Source organism: Pithys albifrons, chromosome Z, assembly GCF_047495875.1.
Source record: "Pithys albifrons albifrons isolate INPA30051 chromosome Z, PitAlb_v1, whole genome shotgun sequence".
NCBI classification, from domain to species: Eukaryota; Metazoa; Chordata; class Aves; order Passeriformes; family Thamnophilidae; genus Pithys; species Pithys albifrons.
The window spans coordinates 79,952,318-79,974,610 of record NC_092497.1 but is presented as its reverse complement, the minus strand read 5'-3'; the positions used below and the strand labels follow the sequence as shown (position 1 = coordinate 79,974,610).

At 38.7% G+C, this 22,293-nt stretch overlaps 1 protein-coding gene across 1 annotated transcript in view; it reads right to left on the bottom strand.

Moving 5' to 3' along the window:
• The window catches only part of FANCC (FA complementation group C), a 90,783-nt gene that overhangs the window by 39,916 nt on the left and 28,574 nt on the right, over window positions 1-22,293 (bottom strand). The gene's annotated exons all lie outside the window — the stretch shown is intronic.

Here is a 22,293-nt window from a genome sequence, read left to right as displayed (position 1 = left end):
CTTTATAGCCCTCTAAGTATATAAAACTCTTTGTAACAGAGTCTCGGGATTAGTATACATTGAAAAAAACCTTCACTTGAAAAATACATGATTAAAGGAAAGTTCAGATGAAAGCTCTGTGACTTCCATGGTCTTAGGACTGCTTCATTCTATGTATTCCTTTTAAAAGATGAACCTGATGAAAAATTTCAAGACAAGAAAAAAAAAATCTCTTATTTCACAAACCCAAATATTTATGCACACATTTGTTGAACATCCCTAAGCAACTACTTCAGAGGTCCTGGAATTAGATATTCATTTCATGAGTTCAATGCTTGATTAATGTGAAAGAGAAGATACAATCAGCAGAAGCACAGCAGAGCTCTAAGAAAATTTATTGCTATCAAAATAAGTAACAAGCCTTTGGGACACCTTACTTATCATACTTTAGGAATCTTTTACTACCTTGTAGACTTATGTTAAAAGCCTAAATATCTTTTTCCTTCATGGTAAATCTTTTTTCCTAAATAGCCCTCAACAGGACTGGTGTTCTATTGCCATTCAGTGACTTCTCTAAAACTAAGGAGGAAGGAAAACACTGTCGCAATACTGAATTTCAAAGTAATAATTTACATGCAACTTTCACATTCATAAGGAAAACACAAAAATGGGTGCATTTTCAAAATGTGTAACCCTGTAAATACATCAAATGTGAAAGCTAAAACCTATTAAACTCTACGATCTCCAAACAGGCCTTAATCAATTTATGATTGTGCAACTTACATATTTTTATTGTCTTTAGCAGCTATTACTTAAGTTTAATTTTGTTTTCGGGACATTCATGTTCAGACATTCAGGTTCAGACAATTAGTTCCTACCAAATAGAGCAGTTTACCAAGCCAAATAAGGTAAGGGACAAAACTGTAAGTTGAAAACAAAGGAGGCATTAACAACAACAAACCTGGGATGCCACCTTTGCAAGAGGTAAGGAGGGGACTTGAAACGTACAAAGTCTGTTTTACTGCTCAGCAGAAGACTTACAGAAAGCTTGACCAGTGACAGTAAACATAAAAAGCTCTAAAAAGGTTGACATGGCAGCTAACGACAGCCAATTGAGGGAGTAGATTAAAAACCCATATATTCACACTACAAAATATATTATCTAGTGACCGTCTCTGTAACCAGAATTTTCCTAATGATAAAAGTAATCAAACATTCTTTATGAGAAATTTCAAAACTACTTTCACCCTATCCCTCTGTAAATGACAACATTAACCATGCAACAGAAGAAAGGCAAGATGAAATTGCTACACATCATCAGCATCTGCATGTGGCCTCCCACACTTTTCTAGATTTTCTTCAGAGGTTTTTTTTTTGTTTACTTGTTTGCGGGGTCTTGTTTATTTTTCCGTTTCTGAGCACCTTACTAGATGCATGCTAGGATTTTGCAGATCTTTTTGGGGTTTTAAACATACAAAACCTCTGAACAGCCAGAAGGGGGAGAGGGAAACACAGGCAAGGACATACTGTAGTCAAGATGAAAGGAGGGATTAGGTATGTATATAAGATAGAAGGACTCTACCCACGTGTGTCCTTCAAGCCTGGGAGAGCACTTAAAAGCCACCCTGACACCTGATGCCGTCAGCTCTTGGAAGCTCAGCAGGGTCAGGCCCAGTCAGTACTTGGATGGGAGACCTCCTGGGAATACCAGGGGCTATAGGTTCTAGTCCTGTCACCGTCCAAGCTCGCTCAGCTGTGGCAGATGAACCTCAGGAGTTAAAGGGTGGGGCCAGTTCTGCGCATGCTGAGCCTCACCTAAAATCCACTGCACAGGGTCGAAGGACACACCCACGTGGGGAGAGCCCTTCCCAAAGCTTCATTCACGAAGCCAAGCCATGATGATGATGATGACTAAAGTGGGAAACATTTAGAACTCAGCTCTATGTATTATGTATTTCATTTTACTGACACTGTTGCCAGTGCAAAGCCTGAGACATCCCCACATGCAACAAAGATAAGGAATTTGGCAGAAATAAGTTAAAAGCATTTATCTTTACAGTTTAAAAGCTTTCTTGCTTTTCTAAAACATATCCAGAAAATTCTCCTTCTCTCTAAAAAAACGTAGATTATTTACTGCACATAATTCTGGTTGTAAGTGATAAATCTTATACTAGTCTATATTGCATTACCAGAGAGCTGTCTGAAAGAAAAATAAATACTGACAATTCAGTTATACTTGATGAATGGGCTTTTAGAAGGATAAGTAATTAGTTATGTGCCCACGTCCAAAGAGTTACAGTCAACAAGCTCAACGTCCAAGTGAATACCAGCAACAAGTAGCGTCCTTCAAGGGTCTGTAGTGGGAACAATGCTATTTAATATCTTCATCAATGGGATGGGATTGAGTGGGACAGCGGGACTGAGTGCACCTCCAGCAAGTTTGCAAATGACACCAAGATACATGGTTGGTTCCCTTGAAGGAAGGGAGGCCATTCAGAGGCATGAGGAGTGGGCCTGTGCAAAGCTCATGAAGTTCAACAAGGCGAAGTGCAAGGTTCAGCACCTGGGTCGGGGCAACCCCTAATATCAATTCAGACCAGGGGATGAATGGATTGAGAGCAGCCTTGCACAGAAGAGCCTGGGAATACTAATGGTAACAAGATGTACATGAGCCAGCAATGTGCACTTGCAGCTCAGAAAGCCAGAGACACTGAACAGGTTGCCCAGAGATCTGGTGGATGACCCGTCCCTGGCAGTATTCAAGGCCAGGCTGGATAGGGCTTTGAGCAAACTGGTCCAGTGGAAGGTGTTCCTGGCAATGGCAAAGGAGTTGTACTAGGTGATAGGTGAAGGTTCCCTCTAAGCCAAGCCATTCCATTATTCTATGATTTGTGTAAGGTCAACTGTTTCTTGAAACTTAGCAGCTTTCAATTACATAATCCTCACAAATGGTGTGGAAGGGGTATAGCAGCAAGAAATAAAGTTTATACCTAACAACCTCGAACTAAACACTGTATTTTTTTCATATCATGTTTCCAGCCATTTAGCTGGATAAGACAAACTCAGTACTTGTGAGAAACAATTTTTCAATTAGAACATAGAAAGATAAAAGAAGCAAATTATTCCAATATCTAATGAGAAAATATGACTGAGAACAAAAAAAATCAGGTAGGCATTTTCTTATATTTGACCATCCTCTTTAATCCTATATGACATTAACTTGATTATCATAAAAACAGTACAAACCAGGAATAGCTAATTTTTAACTAAATGCCAATGATAACTGTTGGTTTTGACTCAAGATTCAAAGTTCACAAAGTTTAAATTCCAGCAATCCTCAGATCTAAAGGGTGTCAGTAGTTATTTCACATCATACTGTCGAAACTGGTCAAAACTAGCTCCAAGACCAAGTGTAAAACAATATTCTCTTACATGTGAGTTTCTTCCTTCGCTTTTGAAATCAGCTCTCTCAGAAAATACTATAGAGAAACCTGAAATATTCAGGAGATTTTTCTCAACAGGGCTCAGTAGGAAGCAATAGAAATATTCTAAACTAGTGATAGGTTCCATTATTACATTATGAATCCCTTCTCAAGCACCTTGGAGAAGAAAAATACGTAACATTTTACATAGCCACAGTGTGGATTTCTGAGGTCAGAGAGATCAGTTATTTGACACTAATGACTTTTAAGGAACTATTTCAAGCCCAATACCTACAAGGTATTCAAGCACAAGATGAGAAAATTGTCTGTACTAAATGCACTCCCGTACTGATTATGTCAGTCATGAATCCTACACTACTCCAGCAAAATTAGCAATAGGTGATCTACATAATCATTAGCTGTTTCTGGCAGTAAATCAATTAACTCACTGTCTAATCCACTAATACCTTATTCTAGAAACCAAAAAAATGGATGAACACAGCAGAAGAAATGAAGAAGTGTTATGAAAAATAACAAAGTGTCTGGGTTTTTTGCATTTCCAGAATCAGATGTCTGATTTTGGAGAATGAACAGCAGTCAGCAATACTGTGATATCAGAAGGAATTTATTACTTGATTTCTGAATAAGTAAGAAGGAAACTAACTTGATTCTACTAGTAAGAGAATAAATCCAACCCCATGGCCTCAGATTAAAGTTCTATGACAAAATCCCATTCAATCTGAAATTAAATTAATGAATTTTCATAAAGCCCACACAATGACAAACATCCTTGAACAGCCTTGACAGTGGCTTTATTTTATGGATGAAATTTACACCTAGCAATACTCCAGATAATTCAAAATCCACTGCTGCACAGAGATTTCTGATATCTTTAATAGGCAGATAATCCTAGGAGCCTTAGCATGAAGACTTAAACTCATTTTTTATCAATGTAAACACACCACTTTATATATACAAAATTTTGTAGTGAAGGTCTGATTTAACATTTAGTCCTCTGATCTACAGATTGACTCTAAGGCTGTCCCAAGTTAATTCATTCAGGGAAAGTGAAAGGAATGAGAATAGGCTTGAAATTAAAGACTCCTGAGAACACATATGGAGAAAACAAGTCACTATGTTTCCCTGGTTATCACCCACCTGTACTTGTCAATAAAGCTGTCCTGAGTAAAGCTATCCTGCTTGACTAACCTGGACTCCTTCTCTGACAAGGTGACCAGCTTAGTGAATGAGGGGAAGGCTGTATATGTCATCTCCCTGGACTTCTGTGGATTCCTAGAATCCCCAAGTTGGAAGGGACTCACTAGGATCATCTAAGTTCAAATCCTAGCTATGCACAGGACAGCTGCAAGAATCACACCATGTGCCTGAGAGCATTGTCCAAATGCTTATTGAACTTTATCAGGCTTGGTGCTGTGATCACATCCCTGGAGACTGTTCCAGTGCTCAACCACCCACTGGATGAAAACTCTTTTTCTTATATCCAGCCTAAACCTCCCCTGGCACAGCTTCAAGCCATTCCCTCGGCTCTTGCCACTGGTCACCACAGAGAAGAGATGAGTGCCTGCTCCTTGACTTGCCCTCATAAAAATGGTGCAGTCTGCAATGAAGTTTCCCCTCAGTCTCCTCTCCTCCAGGCTGAACAAATTAAGTGACCTCAGGCACTCCTTGCATGGCTTCCCCTCCAGACCCTTCACCATCTTCATAGCTTTACTTAAGTAAAGCCTTCAATGCCATTTCCCACAGCATTCTCCTGGAGAAACTGGCTACTCGTGGTCTGAACACGTGTATCCTTTAGTGGGTTAAAACTGGCTGTATGGCCAGGTCCATAGAGTAGTGGAACTACATTCAGCTGGTAGGCAGTCACTAGTGGTGTTCCCCAGGGCTCAGTGTTGGGGTCAGTCCTGTTTAATATCTTGATTGATGATATGCATGAGTGGACTGAGTGCCTGCCATGACCCATTGGGAGGGGGTGTGATGTTCATTATAAATTCTCATCAGGCTGAACAAAGACACCAGACTACATGTCAGGGAACTCTGCTTTCATTGTACTGTTGTCTTAACTTCAGCAACCAGTCCACTCCTTAGACTGAAAAGGTGTTGGCTACCAAGCCCTTACACACCAATACTCAAAGGTGCTGGCTCACAAGCAACAAAATCACTACTCAAAGGTGTTAACAAGCTAGAACTCACCTTCAGAATCTCCTCATTTCCACAACAGAGTTCAGTAGAGAGTATGAGAAAGAATATGATAACCATGCTTTGCTTAGGGAAATCAAGGGATGAAAACAAAGAATATCACAAGTCCTTAAACAGCACGTTGGTTCTGTCATGTGGATGGTCAGGAGCTGAGGTTGTGTGACAGAAAAAATGGAAGAGAAGAAAAGAGAAGAGTCACAGAGGAAAGAGAGAAAGAGAAAAAAAAGAAAGAGGGAGCATGATCCACTCACTTTTACAGTTCACCTGGTACATGCCTCTTACCTAAATTAAACTTTTTGAACGTGCACAGCCAGCCCTTCTCCAGGAAGTGAGTTGCAGGGGGCAGGCAGGAGACTAAGAACAAGTCTGAAAGTAAAGCATGAACTTGGTTCAGAACAGCACTGCCTCACCTCCACAGGACCCTCTTCTCTGATCACACCTTTCCTGTACCAATACTAAGAATGTTTGAGACAGAATACATTTAGGTCTGGTTCTCAACAGTGTCCCCTTGTCAGTCTGCAGAGGACACCAAGTTGGGTGGGATTATTGATCTCCTGGAGGGTAGGAAGGCTCTGCAGAGAGATCTGAACAGGCCAGGTCAATGGCCTAAGGCCTATTGCGTGAGGTTCAACAAGGTGAAGTTCTGGGTCCTGCCCTGGGATCCCAACAGCTCCATCCAGTACTACAGGCCTGGGGAAGAGAGGCTGGAGAGGTGCCTGGGAGGAAAGGACCTGGAGAAGCTGGTTGACAGTGGCTGAACATGAGCCAGCAGTGTGCTCAGGTGGTCAAGAAGGCCAATGACATCCTGCCTCATATCAGAAACAGTGTGACCAGGGAAGTGATTGTCCCCATGTCCTGAGCACTGGTGAGGCTACACCTTGAATCCTTTCAGTTCTGGGCCCTTCACTTCAAGAAACACATTGAGGTGCTGGAGTGTGTCCAGAGAAGGGCAATGGAGCGGGTGCAGGGACTGGAGCACAAGTCCTGTGGGAAGCAGCTGAGGGTTGTTTAACCTGAAGAAAATGAGGCTCAGGGGTGACCTCATCACTCTCTACAACTATTTCAAAGGAGATTGCAGCCAGGTCAACATCAGTCTCTTCTGTGCCAGTCTCAGTGACAAAGGACAGGGCAAGGGAAAATGTGCTCAAGTTGCACCAGGGAAGGTTTAGATTAAGTATTAAGAAAACTTTCTTCACTGAACAGATTGTCAGACACTGGAATAGGCTGCCCTACTGGTGATGGCATCACCACTCCTGGAAGTGTTCAGAATGTGTGTGGATGTGGCACCTGGGGACACGGCCGTTCTGGGTTTACGACTGGACTTGATGATCTTATAGGTCTTTTCCAACCTGTATGATTCTATGATTCTAAAGAGAACTAAGCAACGAAAGCTTTTTTCCAATAAGCTAAGCCAACTCTTTTAATACTCTTCTTTCAGTAATGAAGGCTGATTTCCCTGTGCTACAAGGGATTTGTTGAGTTACTCCATTAAGTTTGTTTCTCAGGGAAGCACATGCATCTATGAAAGCCTGGGAAATATTTTTCTGGAGCAGAACTTGCCCCTCCACTGATTGAAGCAGGTCAGCACCAGGCAGATACCAATTCAGCTAGTATCCACAACTCCAGAAGGAGGAAGGAGTTACTTTAGTACTCTGATACTGTTTTTACTAAGCAGGGACCCAAAAGCTTTGAAGCCTTTTACCCCTTCTTTCTGCAACAGCCAGTATCTTCTTAAACATGTTGATGGGGGAAAATATAGAAGCTTGAATTAAAGGCACAATAACTTCTGAAAGCAGACATCAACACAGAACTTGATTTTTATTACAGGATGACATGAGAAGTTTTATGCTAATAACTGTATTTGTGTAGCAACTGCCCTGGAATTTATGACACAGTCTCAAAGACATGCCAAGGGAGCCAGATAAACCAATTTATCTTTGGAAACTTCTCCACACACTCCTTCCAAAGTATTTATGATTCTGAATGTCCTCAGAAGCAGATGTGAAAATCAACAGCCCCAATGTATTTTGGACAGAGGAGATGGATGGTTTCACTGGGATGAGCCATTCAAACTTGATACCAATTAAGACTTCCCAGTGATGCTACTGGGCTCTTTTTTGTCATCTCAGATGAGTCTATCAAAGCAGCACATAGAACAGGATAGAACTGAAGGATCGATCATTTATTCTGGGGAATACTTCTCTTTGGTATACTCTCCTTGAAAACACAGAGTGCCATTATTTTTTTGGGAAGAGGTCATTTTGCTGAAAATTACGATCTATGCGAATCAACGGGAGTAAGTACAGCATGAATAGACAAGGAAAATTTCTGAAATCTGGTCAAGTAACAGGTTTCTTTCTGATCTTTCCATCTGCTTCAACAGGAACCAGATCTCCTCAGCTCTGCTAAGAGAAAGTAGGTATAATATGAAAAACTACATCTTATTCAGAGGAAGCATGAGAAGTAAGTGCTATTTCTTCTTCGCATATTATCAGATTTTGGAATGAGTGTTTCTTGCAAAACAATGTTGTTTTAGGTGTTCCCTATATAGCCAGATGGCCCATTGCTTTCAACATGGGTCTAGAAGACAAAGTCAAACTATTTCCAACCAGGCTTTAAAAGTACTTCAAAAGTGTATAATCAATTGCAACATTAATGTAAATCAGATAATACGATTTGCACTCATTATTAAAAAATATAATAGGTACCATTTATTTCTTAAATAGGTAGGATCCTAACATTGCACATTACTTTCTAAATAATTTAAACAGTTCTCCATGAGCAAGATATACACATTACTCTGATTTGTTTAAATATAAATTGTTTACTTGCTAGCTTTCAGCAGCTCAGTCCAAAACGAATTCCTATAGGCAATTTTTAGTAATATTTTCTTAAAAATCCTGCCTGAAGGCTTAAGGGTTTTATTGTGTCCCACATCCTCTAGATTAAATGATTGACAATAAAACACAAACAGATCTGGTATTTTTAGAACTTCTTACTATGAAATAAACAGCCAATTCTGACGAACTGTAGTAACTACGTCTGTAAAGGACAAAGCAGCATGTTCATTTAGAGTCCATTTCAACACCAACTGTTTATAAAATCAATTCTGTGAGTAGAATGCTGATATAATAAAATTCATATAATTTCCACACACTTATCTATTCACAACAAAGTCTGTGTCTTTTAATTTTGCTTGTAAGACCTCTGGCTCCTTTGCTACTTGGTTCCAGGAAAAGACAGAAAAACAGTTTTCTGCAAATCAAAATTAAAATGTAAAATAATAGGAGGTGGTAAAACATCATATAGATTTAAATATAATCTAGCTTGCAAAGTACTGTTTTACTATAAACTACTTTGTTTTCTCAACCTTTATAAAATTCTCAGTGTATAAATAGGGAAAATTACATGGTATATATTTGTTAATAACTATATTATCAGTATGTGAGACAGTGCTTTATAACCTATTTTAAAAATATCATCAAATACTTATAATCAAAAACCTAATCAAAATGTCAAATTTGTCCTTTAAAATTAAAACTGTTTAAAACACATCTCAAAGAGACAAAATGTTAAACTACACACATATATTTCACAAGCTCCTACTTTACCAAACTGAGCCTATTCCAGTAACCACTCAGAAGTTTTGCAAAAAGAAATCACTTCATTTTCAACTTAACATTAAGGAAGTCTGGAATACTCTTCAGTAATTTAGTGGATCAGGGCCAAAGCACCTAAGTATAGGGTTAGGAGGGGTTTGCTTTCTACATTTCTTCCTGACATTTACAGGAAGTTTTCTTGTTTTAGCACAGCTTATGGATACGTGCATCTAGGGGATGGTTTTCATTAGCTAAATTCTATACCAGCTAAGTAAAACTGTTAGCCACAAGTACATGTTTAGGATTTATTGGATCTTCTCATTTTAATCCTTCTTTGCTTGGAACGACAGTCTGACATCTGCCCACATCTAAATCTCCATTGATAACCATGAAAGGCTAGTTGATCATAAACAAATTACTCTGCTAGGCAAGGAACTTGCCATTTAAACATGTGATCAAGTTACAGAAAATCTATAGAAAAATTACTAGACTGAATTAATACTACTTTTGAGTTAGAAAAAAAACAAACCACAAAATAAAACATGAATAGTATTAGTCATTCACAAAATTAATGCACAGGCTTCATTGCATTTCACATATTCCCAGACAGGAAAACATAGATTGTATGAAGTTCTCCCCACTGTACCTGATGCAATAGTGTGCTTCACCCTGTTCTGTCCTTGAAGCATGAAAGCAGGCTCACCTTCAGTCAGTGCTTGCAGTAAAACTGTTTTAAGTGCTCTTATATTATACTGATTTCCTTAATTTTGCTTCAACAACCATAATTACAATATGCTTTTTTAAAAAAGTAAAAAAAGTAATAATGGCAAAAATACACTAAAAGACCATGAAAACCTACTAGAAAAACTTTACCCAAAAAATTTCAAAAAATCGTTGAGACAAACATTCTTTTTCATTAGAAATTACTGTATGCTATGAATTGTATTATTCTTGCCAATACATGTAGCTTAGTAAAAAGACTACACTCATATTCTACCTCAGTTTCTTAAAATGGATGATAATTGTCATATATGTCCATACATTTGAAACTGAACATGATTCTAATTTCTAAATGAAATGTGGAAAAGAAAATTATGGGGGGGGGGAGGAGGGTGCACTGTGGTTCCCTCCCCAGTTCAAGCTCAGTTAACCTTATGTGAAACTTGTACAGTGAAAACATGTTGCACTACTACTGTGGCTAAGACCACACAACATTTAATTGGTGAGTTCCAAAGTCTAAGCTCCATCTGCAAATCACTACCAAAACCCTTGGAAATCATAAGAAAGAAGCTAAAGAGAACTGTGGGGTTGGCAAGCTTTGAGTCTACTCTTGGCCTCAGACAGGAAAAGCAGCTTCAAATCTCCTTCCCTTTTCTTTCTCTTTTCTCTTTAAGAAACACCCAACTAGAAGGTGCTATTACACTTTGTGTTAAAAAGGGGACAATTGATGCTGAAATAAACCACACATTTACACTAACTTACAAAAGGAAATTCAATAGCTTTTCCAGAGTCAATCATATTTTTTTTTTATTTTTTAAAGCCATCTGGTTTAACTAGTCAGAGATTTAGAATTAATTTCCTTCCCTTCATAACTTTCAAAAGCCAAAATGCAAGCTTCCCACAAAAGAACTCCTTAAAACCACACCAAAATTATGTGGAAAAGAGGGGTGAATAAATTTAAGTTCAGAAAGAGTGGATGCATCATAAATAGCTTCACTTTTAGTTTAAATCTGCGACATCAATAACTTCTAGAAAAATTATAACCCCAAATTTATTTTTTCAATGAATGTATGTGCCCAATGACAGATTTTTACATATATTTCCCATAAGTACACATTGCAAATACTGAAAGATCATCTAACTTAGGATGATATTCAGGAGAAATTACTTTTAACCACTTGTATCAAGCTGCTGAAAGCTTAAGGGGAGACAAATAGTCATGGAACTTCTTAGGAAAAAAAGCATAAAATTCATCTATAATGGTGATAGAACAACTGCTGGTCATTAATTACAATAGGTAGAGAAAAATATCTAATGCCAGTAGAATTTCTTCAAATAGAGACCTCTTTCTGCTTGTCAGTAACAAATCATTATTCTTTACTAGATCCACCTGACACTACTAAAGTGCTCTGAGAAATGTCAGCTGGCTAGCAAATTTTGACACTTGCTGTTTAAGCTCAAACAGCCTTGCAGGAAAGCAGAATTCTTAGTTTCTCATTTTTTTTCTTTGAGATACTTAGCTTTTGTTTATTTTGGCCCAGAAGCCAAGAATTTCTTTATATTCATGCTAGCTTGGCATTGTTATAGAATCTATTTGAAGAAGAAAGGTCTGTTTTCTCCCAGCCCATTCATAATGTCATACTATTTTTAACCAGAAGACTATGGTAATACTTGCAAATTTGCAAACATTGCAAGTTCTCTTACATGCTACCAATATAGTTCTCTGTACATGACCAAAGAAGGTCCAAATCAGTTTAGAAAGCTGATTCTCAAAGGAGCTAGTGAGAAAGCTAACTAAAAATTTAGATGTATAATCTTCAATAGGTTAGGAATTACTAAGAGCTCCCTTCAGCTGACTTCACTAAAACCAAAAGAACACCAGCAACAAGAAAATACCATCAAGTTAATTCAGTAAAAATTCAAGACAACAAGCATCAGAAATCATTTATGTGCTGTGTATGAAAAGGCATCCTCATTCTCAAACATTCTCTTACTACATTAAAAAGATCCAGCTCCCGTCTCTTCTTGTATGAATAGCTTTAACATCTTTTATCACTCTCCTACCCTTTACGAATATAATTCTTTTAGGACATAGTCTATTAGAAATCTTGAACATCTATTGTCACTATCAATTACATATGCATCTTTAATTCCCTGGTCAATTCCCATTTTCATTGTAATACTCCCCCTTGTTGTAGTTTGGGATTATTATGTAAATTCTCTCCCCTGCCACTTAACTGCCCAGGCCAGCGGTTAACAAAAGAAGCAGTTAACTGTTGATCGCTGGGGTGGGGGCAGGTTTGTCTCTTTTGGTTTTTTTTTGGATATTCTCCCCAGTCTTGGCTCGGCAGAAAGGGGGAGTGGGGACTCCAAGGAGGCAGCTGCCCTGCTGGTTACTGCTGGGGTTTTTCCTGGCTGTCTCGCTGCTGCCTACCCCTGCCGTGCTGCTGCTGCTGCCTGCCTTGGATTTGCTGCTGGTTGCTCGTACCTTTCTGCTTCTTGGACGGGGAACACAGGGGGAAGAGACTGAGTCCATCTGAAAGCTCACTGCTCGTCTGTCTCGCTGGAGAGGGACTGAAACTCACTCTGCAGCCAGCCGGGCTGTGACATGGACACTTGAGTATAACCTTTTCTCCCGGAGAAAAAACCTGCTGGGTTTTGTTGTTGTTTTGTTTTTTGATTTTTTTTTCCCTCTCTTGTGGTGTTGGGGAAGTGGGTTGCACTAGTCTGTTTACATATATATATATATATATAGCAGTTATCCTTCTTGTATTAATATTCCTTTTCTTAAATTTGATAAAGAGTGGTGTGATTATCTTGGAGGAGGCCCCTCCCCTGCTTGTGGGTAAAACATTTTGGTTTTTTCCCCTCAAACCGAGACACCCCTCACCCAGAAGCGACCCATTCTAACCATATCAAAGAATCTTGAGGGTTTTAAACTACTAGAGACAGAACTGATATTAGCAAGTGTAAGAAGCAGATATGTCAAATTTTAAGCAAGCATTTCTGTGAGAACTAGGCCTCCTAAGGTGTGTACTTAGAATAGTTGCACACACTTCAACAGGATAAAGTCCTTGGTACCTGCGACACAAAGAAATAGCACAAAGGATGGAGAAAAGTGTTAGTACTGCTCTTTACTCCCTTGGGACACATTGCAAAGCAAGCAGACATGGTCCTTAAAACAGAATTTTAACCAGTAATTTAAAAGTTGAAAGGTGTCTTATCACATAGGAGTTCATTAAGTCATTGGGCTTTAATTAACAAAGTCAGATCTTAAACAAACATGTATGTGTGATTTAACAGTTTTGTGTCCCCTCGTCTCATTCAAAAGGAAATTGACTAATTGTTATTTACCCAGTGAAAGTTAAGACACTTCTGTCAAGCTCATTTGCATACATAATTCCACATATGCCTAAATACAGAGTAAGAACTAATCTATCAAAATATATCCTTCCCTGCCCAAGTAGTTATAAAACAGAATTAAACTATCTGTCCTCAACTGCAGTTGATTTACATATTCCAAAAAGGCCTGTAAATGCTGAGTAACTATTTGCATGACACCAGTTTTAGCCACTTCAATCTATTTAATGAAACTGAAGATTCCAGATGGGCGTATGTCAAACATTAAGAAGGCAAAATCAGCTTCCAAAGCAGTAAACTGGCTGAAAGGTTAAAAAAACCCTAAAAGTTACCCTTTGTTTTGGTTGAAGAAAAAGTGCTGTGCTAATGACTAGAGAGATATTAAAACACTTTATAGAAACAGTAAACCCACACTGAGTATTGAAGCAAAAAAAAAAAATAGGAGAATGAAAACAAGATGAAAAGCTCTTAAATTAAACATAATACAGCACTTTACTTAAGTGCAGAGGTTATTTCTTCCTGCAAAAACCAAAAAAACATTCAGGTTTTAAAGCAATATATTTTTAACAACAAAACCCAAAGCACAACAAACTTTTTGAAAAGCATATACACGGTACATTATATACTATTCACTTCAAACAGAACTGATTTGGTGTGCAACGACAGCAGAAGCACACAGCCAAAAGGAGGGGTGAAGAGAAGCTGTATTTTCTCAAAATTGAAAACGCTTAGAAGTCTGTGGACCTGTGGTGTTGCCTAAAATTTAAGAGAAAAAAAGAACTTTCGAGACAGTATTAGTATAGTTAAGGTTCTTTAATGAAATGCTGTTTACTTCAGCTCTGTTTTACAACCACTGCTGCATGGGGAAGGGATTGACTGAAATGCTTGCAGTCTGTGGCCACCCACATGACAGGAAACACTATGATTAAAGAGAATGCTACGTTCTTGTATAGGTCAGCAGTGTGTTCCATGCTGTAATTGTTATAGTTACAGTCTTCTTCAATAACCTGTTTCATCTGTTCTGGCAAGTCCCCTTACGCTGTCCAACAAGAAAACCATTGCACATGAATACCAAGCTATTTTTAATGTGCACAAACAATTTGAAAACTGGATACTTTAAATATCTCTCTTTTAAGTTTCTGAAAACATTTGCCTTATAGCACAGCCAGGGACTTAGTGAAAGCAGATCTACCACTGAAATACTCACTTTAACCTAACAATCAAAATATATAGACTGACACACTGCCCTTTCACCCCAGATCTTTATAATGAGGTGAGTTGTTGCTTCAGATATTTAAAGCACAAAAACTATGTGGATTAACATGTATCTAGAGAGCACTACAATATCAGAATTCCATCTGTCACTTTGTTAAGTGATTACACACACTGAACATTTCTGATGATCCCATGATTTAAATGCATTATAACCTCTCCCTTTCCAAGAATATTTAATATTTCGTGCCAATAGTAACTTTGAAAACAATAAAATAAGACGTACATATCAAAATAAGTAGCAGTTTTCTTAACAGAAATTGTATTTCAAATTCTGCTATCTGCATTAAGTAGTAAAGAAATGCAATATTTATATTCCATACATTCACTTGATTTTGTTTGGTGCTCTATGATACAAAATAAAGCAGTACAACACTATTGCTGGAAGCACAACACATAGCTATTATTTTGCACTCTTCTCTAACAAATTTATAAGGCAGTCTGTACCATTTCAACAATTTTGCCAAGAGTTGGCTGCAGATACTTCTGTGGAAAGCACAGATTGTCTACTGGCTATAACTATGAAGTGTTACACTAACCAGTGTGCCATCACTTAGCAAAAGAGGGAAGAAAGATGTATGAAAAGCAAGGCTGAGTGAAAAAAAAATCAACGTCTGAGTAAAGCCCATTCATCTCCATTCACTCCAGACCACTTTGAGGAAACGTCTTTAAACTGTCTTCCATATAAACTTTTGATGGGAGGCAAGGGTAAATTCCATATACAGTGATTGAAGAAAACTGCCACAAAGACTCAAGAAGGACCAGGAAAAAATACAGAAAAGAATTAATGGGAAAAGTATAAACAAGATATATACTTAATCACCATCAGATGTCTTTCATCTGAAGGAACACATTATAGTCATTGCAGTGATCAAAGTTCTGATGATTATTTGTACAGGTTAGAGGAGGAATGACAACTCCTCTTTTCCAAACATACCAAAAAGGCTGTTAAGCTCCCTAAAACCACAAGAGTGAGCCTCAGAAAGTGATTAAGTAACTTTGAACTACTTTGGCTTCCAGGAGACTTAACATTTTCCATTTCTCTCTTGGACATATGCCCCCTGGAACACAGACCTCTCTCTTCTACAATTGCTCAGGAAAACCAGATCCCCTGCTTCATGCCTCCCCATCCCTCTTACACTGACATTACCCTCTGATTATTTTGTATTTTACTATGGCAAAATATTACAGTGATACTATCACAAAGGTAAGAAATAGTCTAAAGCAACTAGTTATTTATCTCAGCCCAAATGTTAATAAAATTGTTTTCCCTTTAGAAGAGGTAAATTATAACAAAACAGTTTCAAATGCTGTATTTGTAATAAAACCATGCTCTAAACCTATGCTTTATGACACAGATTCTTTCTCCTTTAACTTTCTCAATAACAAATAGCAGGCAAAGTATGTTCATAATTTTAACTCAAAATATCTCTGTTCAGCTCCTTATCTCCCTCTTTCAAAAGTACCTAGATAAGAAGGAAAAAATGTGTTTCTCAGTATGTCCTCTGGCAATTCACAAGCCTTTTAATAGACACATTACCCATATATGTCATTAAAATATTATTCTTATCTCATAGAGACATCCTTTATTGTAAATCAAACATTATATTAATACTTTTTGCATCAAATGGTCTTGGGGATCATGTGCCCCATGGTATGACAAATCATAAATTATTTAGGCCCTTCCTAACTTAACAGAGTACAGATATTGAGGTGCATTAAATGTTTTCTTCATGTTATCTTAAATTTATGACTCCTAGAAAAATGTGATACTGAAGATTTCCTTTTATAAAGATAAAAGAATCCTTTTTTAAAAAATAGAGAAAGGCCATCTCTTTACATTATGCTTGGATTATTCTTAACGTAAGTCTTTTTCTAACATTTTCTGAGGTATTCTTAAGCATCTGACACAGCCTGCATATAAATAAAAATAGTAGGTAATGAATTTTATTTGAACGATGACAAGTATATTGCCCAAAAATCAAATCAACACCCTTCACCTAAGAAGAGAACATCATAATTCCAACATACTACCTTCACTGAATCATAGAATCTAGAATGATATGGGTTAGAAGGGAACCTTAAAAATCTAGTTCCAACCCACTTGCCCTGGGCAGGGACACCTTCAACTAGACTTGGTTGTTCAGGGTCTGATCCAACCTGGCCTTGAACACATCCAGGGATGGGGTATCCACAACATCACATATGATCTAAAGTTGGCAATGTTAGAGAGAGAATGAAGAGATGGAAAACTGTCTCCTTAAATAACAAGTATGTGGCTTACAAGTCACAATAGTGAAAAAAAAAGGACAAAATATTATTTTATGACAGTCACACTCTCCATTAATGTCTTCCCTTTTCTTTTAAAAATACAGAATACAGTGGAGCTGCAGTTATTTGTGATGTCTTGGCATGCAGACATTTATTCTATCAAAAGAGCATTCAAGGATAAGGGAATGTTTCGTAAAAAGAGCATATCATCTCCCTCAGAAGGATAGTATACCCCCTAAAATTAAATTCCTTCTAAAAAGAAGCCAATAAGGAAGTTAGCAAATGTTTAACAGACAATAGATCTTCATGTTGCAAATAGAAAACCTTCTCCCACTTTTTGAGTACTTACCTGAATGCAAATTCATACTGTGGGAGTCACCCACAGTGAAGGGAATTCAGTCCCAGCAGTGACAGTCTCTGGTGGTGTGAATGTGACTGCCAGGGTGACTCCTGGATGGTCAGACAGGGAAGCTTCTTTAACAGTTTGGCAACACAGGTGGGGTCTAGGCCACAACCTTCCGAGCCTCCCTTCTCCAAACATCCAACTGCCACCACTGGATGAGTTCACCTGGGATCTTTGGAGCAGGAGGAGCCAAAAGGTGAGTGCTCAAATTTCCTGAGCAGACTCTGTATAAATTAGATGGATGGATTTGAGTCTCTTCATTGGTGTAGAATTTTGTGCAATTTGGTGAAGTTATTGGTAGCGGGTTGAGAAATACCATAAAAATAGCTTCCTATCTAGATAATGTCCTGTCTCTAACAACACTCAAATGCAGAAGCCTTAGAAACACTGTAGGAACAGAGTAGGTATCCAATTATATTGTCCTTATCCATTCTTTCTAGGGGTTTGTCTGTCTGTGCTCAAGGCAAGGTGTCATGCAGTGAGAGCTGTGTGAATAACAATTCCAGGAAGCTGGGTCTTTCTGGTTTCACTTCTTAAGCACAGGGAGACAAGGCTTTAGGTCCTTGCCTGAGCTACACTGCAGCCATGCCACCTGTACATCAGCCCTTAAGTCTGGAAGACTGGTTTTTTTCAGTCCTTTTCACAAACTGTTTCACAGATTTTACTATTTTCACTTTCCTCATGCAGCCTCTAATACATTTCATTTTTGTTTTACTTTACACAATAAATGTGCATATAGCTTTTGCATACTTGTCTAAAATAACAGTTCACAGAGATTCCACTGGTTGAATTAAAATTGTTTTACTACACCAATTAACTTAGATCAAGTAATTACAAAAAGGAAAGCTGTCTTCTCACTTTTAATACCACTGACAAAATGGCAAATCTGACTCTTGTACAGCCTTTCAGCTACACAGGGGGTGCGATGTTGGCATTTAACCTGTTTAATCTACAGTCAGAATAGTTTTCTAATTTTTGCTAGTATACATAAGTGAAAAAACACTGTAGAATAAAGTGCCCTTTAGATACCTGTTTCATTCTGCTCCCGAGATCTAGCCTAAAAATGTGCATTTGTGCTGCGTATCAAGAGAGGTGAACTAGGTCAGCAAAACACCATTTCATAGTCACTGCCTTTGCCACATATTTAAACTTCCTTGTACATCATGGTGGACTGAGAACCATCCAGAAGCTATCACGGCCCAAATGCTTCTGATCATTTATTGTTTCAATAAACAATGGGAAAACCATCATTTTATCTATTGTGTCGATTACATTCCCTCAGGTGTGCTACCCTGCTTAATTAGCTTCACACAAACCAAAAACATTTTAACATTTTAATATTGAGAAACAGTATCTTTTACATCTTCCTCTTAATCTGGGAAACATTTTTTAATCAGCTTTTCCAGTTCAGAAAAACTAATATACTTCCTTATTATTTATTGACTCACAAGCCAAATAAAACATTCAGGTTTGTTGGATGCAACTTTGATGGCTTGTCAACTTAAAAATGACATTAAAATCTGCATTGCTCATCCTGTCCACAGGATATGAGCCTATATGGGATTTAAAATTGGATTAAAATTTTGATGAATATTGAGAGCATTAACAATCATACAGCATAATAAAATTTCTAAAAATACTTTAAGTTCCAATACTTCAAACTCTAACCAATTAAAAAATTTAACAATAATAAAAACTCTCCAAACATAAAAAAGCAGTATCATAAAAAGGATCACTATCCAGAATCTCTTGCATGTTCACAAAATCCTCCAGAACAGGCACCATTAGCAGCAGGAAATATGGTAGACTGCTCTTGTTTGTTTCCATTTTTGTGAGACATATTTATTTAATGATTGCTCCTAGTTGTAACTAAGAAAGGAAAACTTTTGTAACACAGAACAGCTGAAGATAAAAGTATAATGCACAACAGCTAGTTCCTAGTTTTTATTTTTACCAGCTCCAGAGAACCATCTGTCCATGCTTATTCTGTAACAGCATTCTTTTATACTTATTGATTTGGTTGCAGAAGTCAGGTTCCAACTGGTCCTTCCATGGAGGGTGTACTCACCTCTATTTCTCATCCTCATAACACCTCATCACACCTGAAGGACAGGAATCAGAGGGACCTGGATAAGCCCATGGGAATCTCATGATGCAAGTGCTGCACCTGGGTCGGAGCAAGCCCCAGTATCAATACAGGCTCAGGGATGAGCAGATCAAGAGCAGCCCTGCCAAGGAGGGCTTGGGGGTGTTGGTGGATGAGAGGCTGGACACGACCCAGCAATGTGCACTTGCAGACCAGAAGGGCAACTGTATTCTGGGTTATCTCAAAAGCAGCATGGCTAAGCAAGGCGAGAGAGGGGATTCTGCCCCTCTACTCTGATGAGACCCCACCTGGAGAGCTGCATCCAGCTCTGGGGTTCTCAGCACAGAACAGCACAGGAAAGTCATCAACCCATTGGAATGAATCCAGAGGAGGGCACCAAGTTGATCAGAGGGATAGAGAACTTCTTTCACAAAGAAAGGCTATGAGAATTGGGTTCATTCAGCTTGGAAAAGAGAAGGCTTTGGGGTGACCTAATTGTAGCCGGAAGGGAGCCTACAAGAGGAACTATTTACAAGATTTACAAGAGCATCAAATAACAGGGCAAGGGGAAATATATTCAAACTCAAAGAGAGTAGATTTAGATTAGATATTAGGAAATAATTTATTACTGTGAGGGTGGTGAAGCAGTAGAACAGGTTGCCTGGAAAAGCTGGGAAGTGTTCAAGGTCAGGCTTGATGGAGCTCTGAGCAACCTGGTCGAGTGAAAGGTTCCCCCGCCCCAGGCCATCCCATGATTCTATGACAAATTTAACAAATTAAAGGCAACCTACCACATAATGCAGCCTTTTTAAGAAAACACATCATGATGAAACCTGGGGAAGGCCACAACGTTATTGCCATTAGTTTAACACCTAACAATATCTAAGTTACACCACTTGGGAAGTGGTGTGTTGAGAGTGCAAGCTTCAGCGTGTATGCAGGGATACATGACGGATGCACTGGCAACCCCTCAGTGCAGAGATCGCCATCTCCTGGTTCTGAGTGGCCCCAGTTCTCTCAGCTCACTGTGCTTGCCAGCATGGCTATGCTAATTCGCTGAGAAAGACTGACTCCTAACAAGGTACCAGACACAAAAAGGTGCAAAAGTTGCTATACCCAATATTATGGGGAGAGTGCCGTGCCTACAGCACATAAACCTGTGAAGCCAGCAGCACTGAAAATAGTGACAGAACAAATTAGAACATGGGAGCAGCAAGCCAAGTAATATGAGAGATACACTACAAACATTTGGAATACATAGATTTCTTTGTCCTTAAAAGAGCCAAAGCATGACAATAGATAAATGGGTTACCATGAAACTGTGTAATAAGGAAAAGCAACGAAGAGGAAATACAAAAAAACCCTGTGCTGTTCAGAATATACTGGTAATTTTGCAACAGTGAGAGAAGGAGGAGGCTGGAGGAAAGGAGTAATTGTTTCTTTTTGCTTTTTTCTAAATCTATTTGCATATGAGTTTTTCATTCTAAGCACTTCAGAACCAAGGTTTTCTAAACTGTTCACATACACTTTTTAATGTAACATACCCTGAGATACAAAACCTCTAAGAACTAAAAAACCCATAAATATGAAGAAGTAGTGATTAGCAAAACAAATGAAAATGCTGGTAGAATTCTTCCACGTCCCTGCAATAATTATGGGCAAAAAAAACAAAACTCAGTTCAACTGAATGCCCTTTACATAGAGCAAAGAAGACAGTGAAAATAATTTTCCTGTTAGTGAAGATCCTGAACTGTTGCCAAAAATTTCAAGAATCTTAACACAGAATTCTCACTAGTGCAAGCATCATTAAACAACTAAGAATTGAAAAAACGATGTCACACAATACAGGTAGATGGGAAGCTGGCTTCTAATATCAAGACTACTATCTTTCCTTGGAAGAATACGTGTTAGAATGCTATGAAATAGAAAACTGTGTACATAGTAATACAAAAAGGAACATATGCACACGTGTATGTAATATGAAGAATGCCATCTACTGGTACATACAACTCTGTTTTTCAGTTAGTAAATAACTATCATAGTAAGCAATAAGCAAGTCACCACTACGTACTATGAACAACAGTGTCAAGTTTCAAACTTTGCCTCATATACTCACTATACTGTATTTTAACAAATATATACAAGCCATATATCCTCCAATATAAGCTTCTAACCATAAACCAAACACAGAAGAAATCATTCTGTGGCCTTAAAACTTTATTGCAGCCTACCAACACTTCACGGCGTCTTGTAAAGATGGAGATAAGACTCTTCAGCAGTGCCTGTTGCAATAGGACAAGGATTAATGGTTTATCTAAAAGGGGCTAGATTTGGACTAGATAGAAGTAAGAGTGCACCCTTAGCAAATTTGCAGATGACACCAAGCTGACTGCTGTGGCTGACAGACCTGAAGGTTGAGATGCCATCCAGAGGGACCTGCACAAACTCAGGAAATGGGCCCTTGGGAACCTCATGAGGTTCAACAAAGCCAAGCGCAAGGCGCTGCACTTGGTCGGGGCAACACCTGGGACCAATATAGGCTGGGGGATGAACATATGAAGACCAGCCCTAACAAGAAGGACTTGGGGCACTGGTGGTTGAGAGCCTGGGCATCAGACAGCAACATGCACTTCCAGACCAGAAAACCAACTACGTTCTGGGCTGCATCAAAAGCAGCATGGCCAGCAGGGCAAGGGAGGTGATTCTGCCCCTCCAATCTGGTGAGACCCCACCTGGAGTGCTCCATCCAGCTCTGTGGTTTCTACCACAGGAAGAACATCAGCCCACTGAAGTGAGGCAAGACAAGGTGCACAAAGGTGATTAGAGGGACAAAGCATCTCTCCTCTGATTCAAGGCTGAGAGGGTTGGGTTCTTTCTTTAGCCTGGAGGAGAGAAGGCTCCATGGAAACCTTACATCAGCCTTCCAGTACCTAAAAGAGGTATTACAGGTGAGCTGGAGAGGGA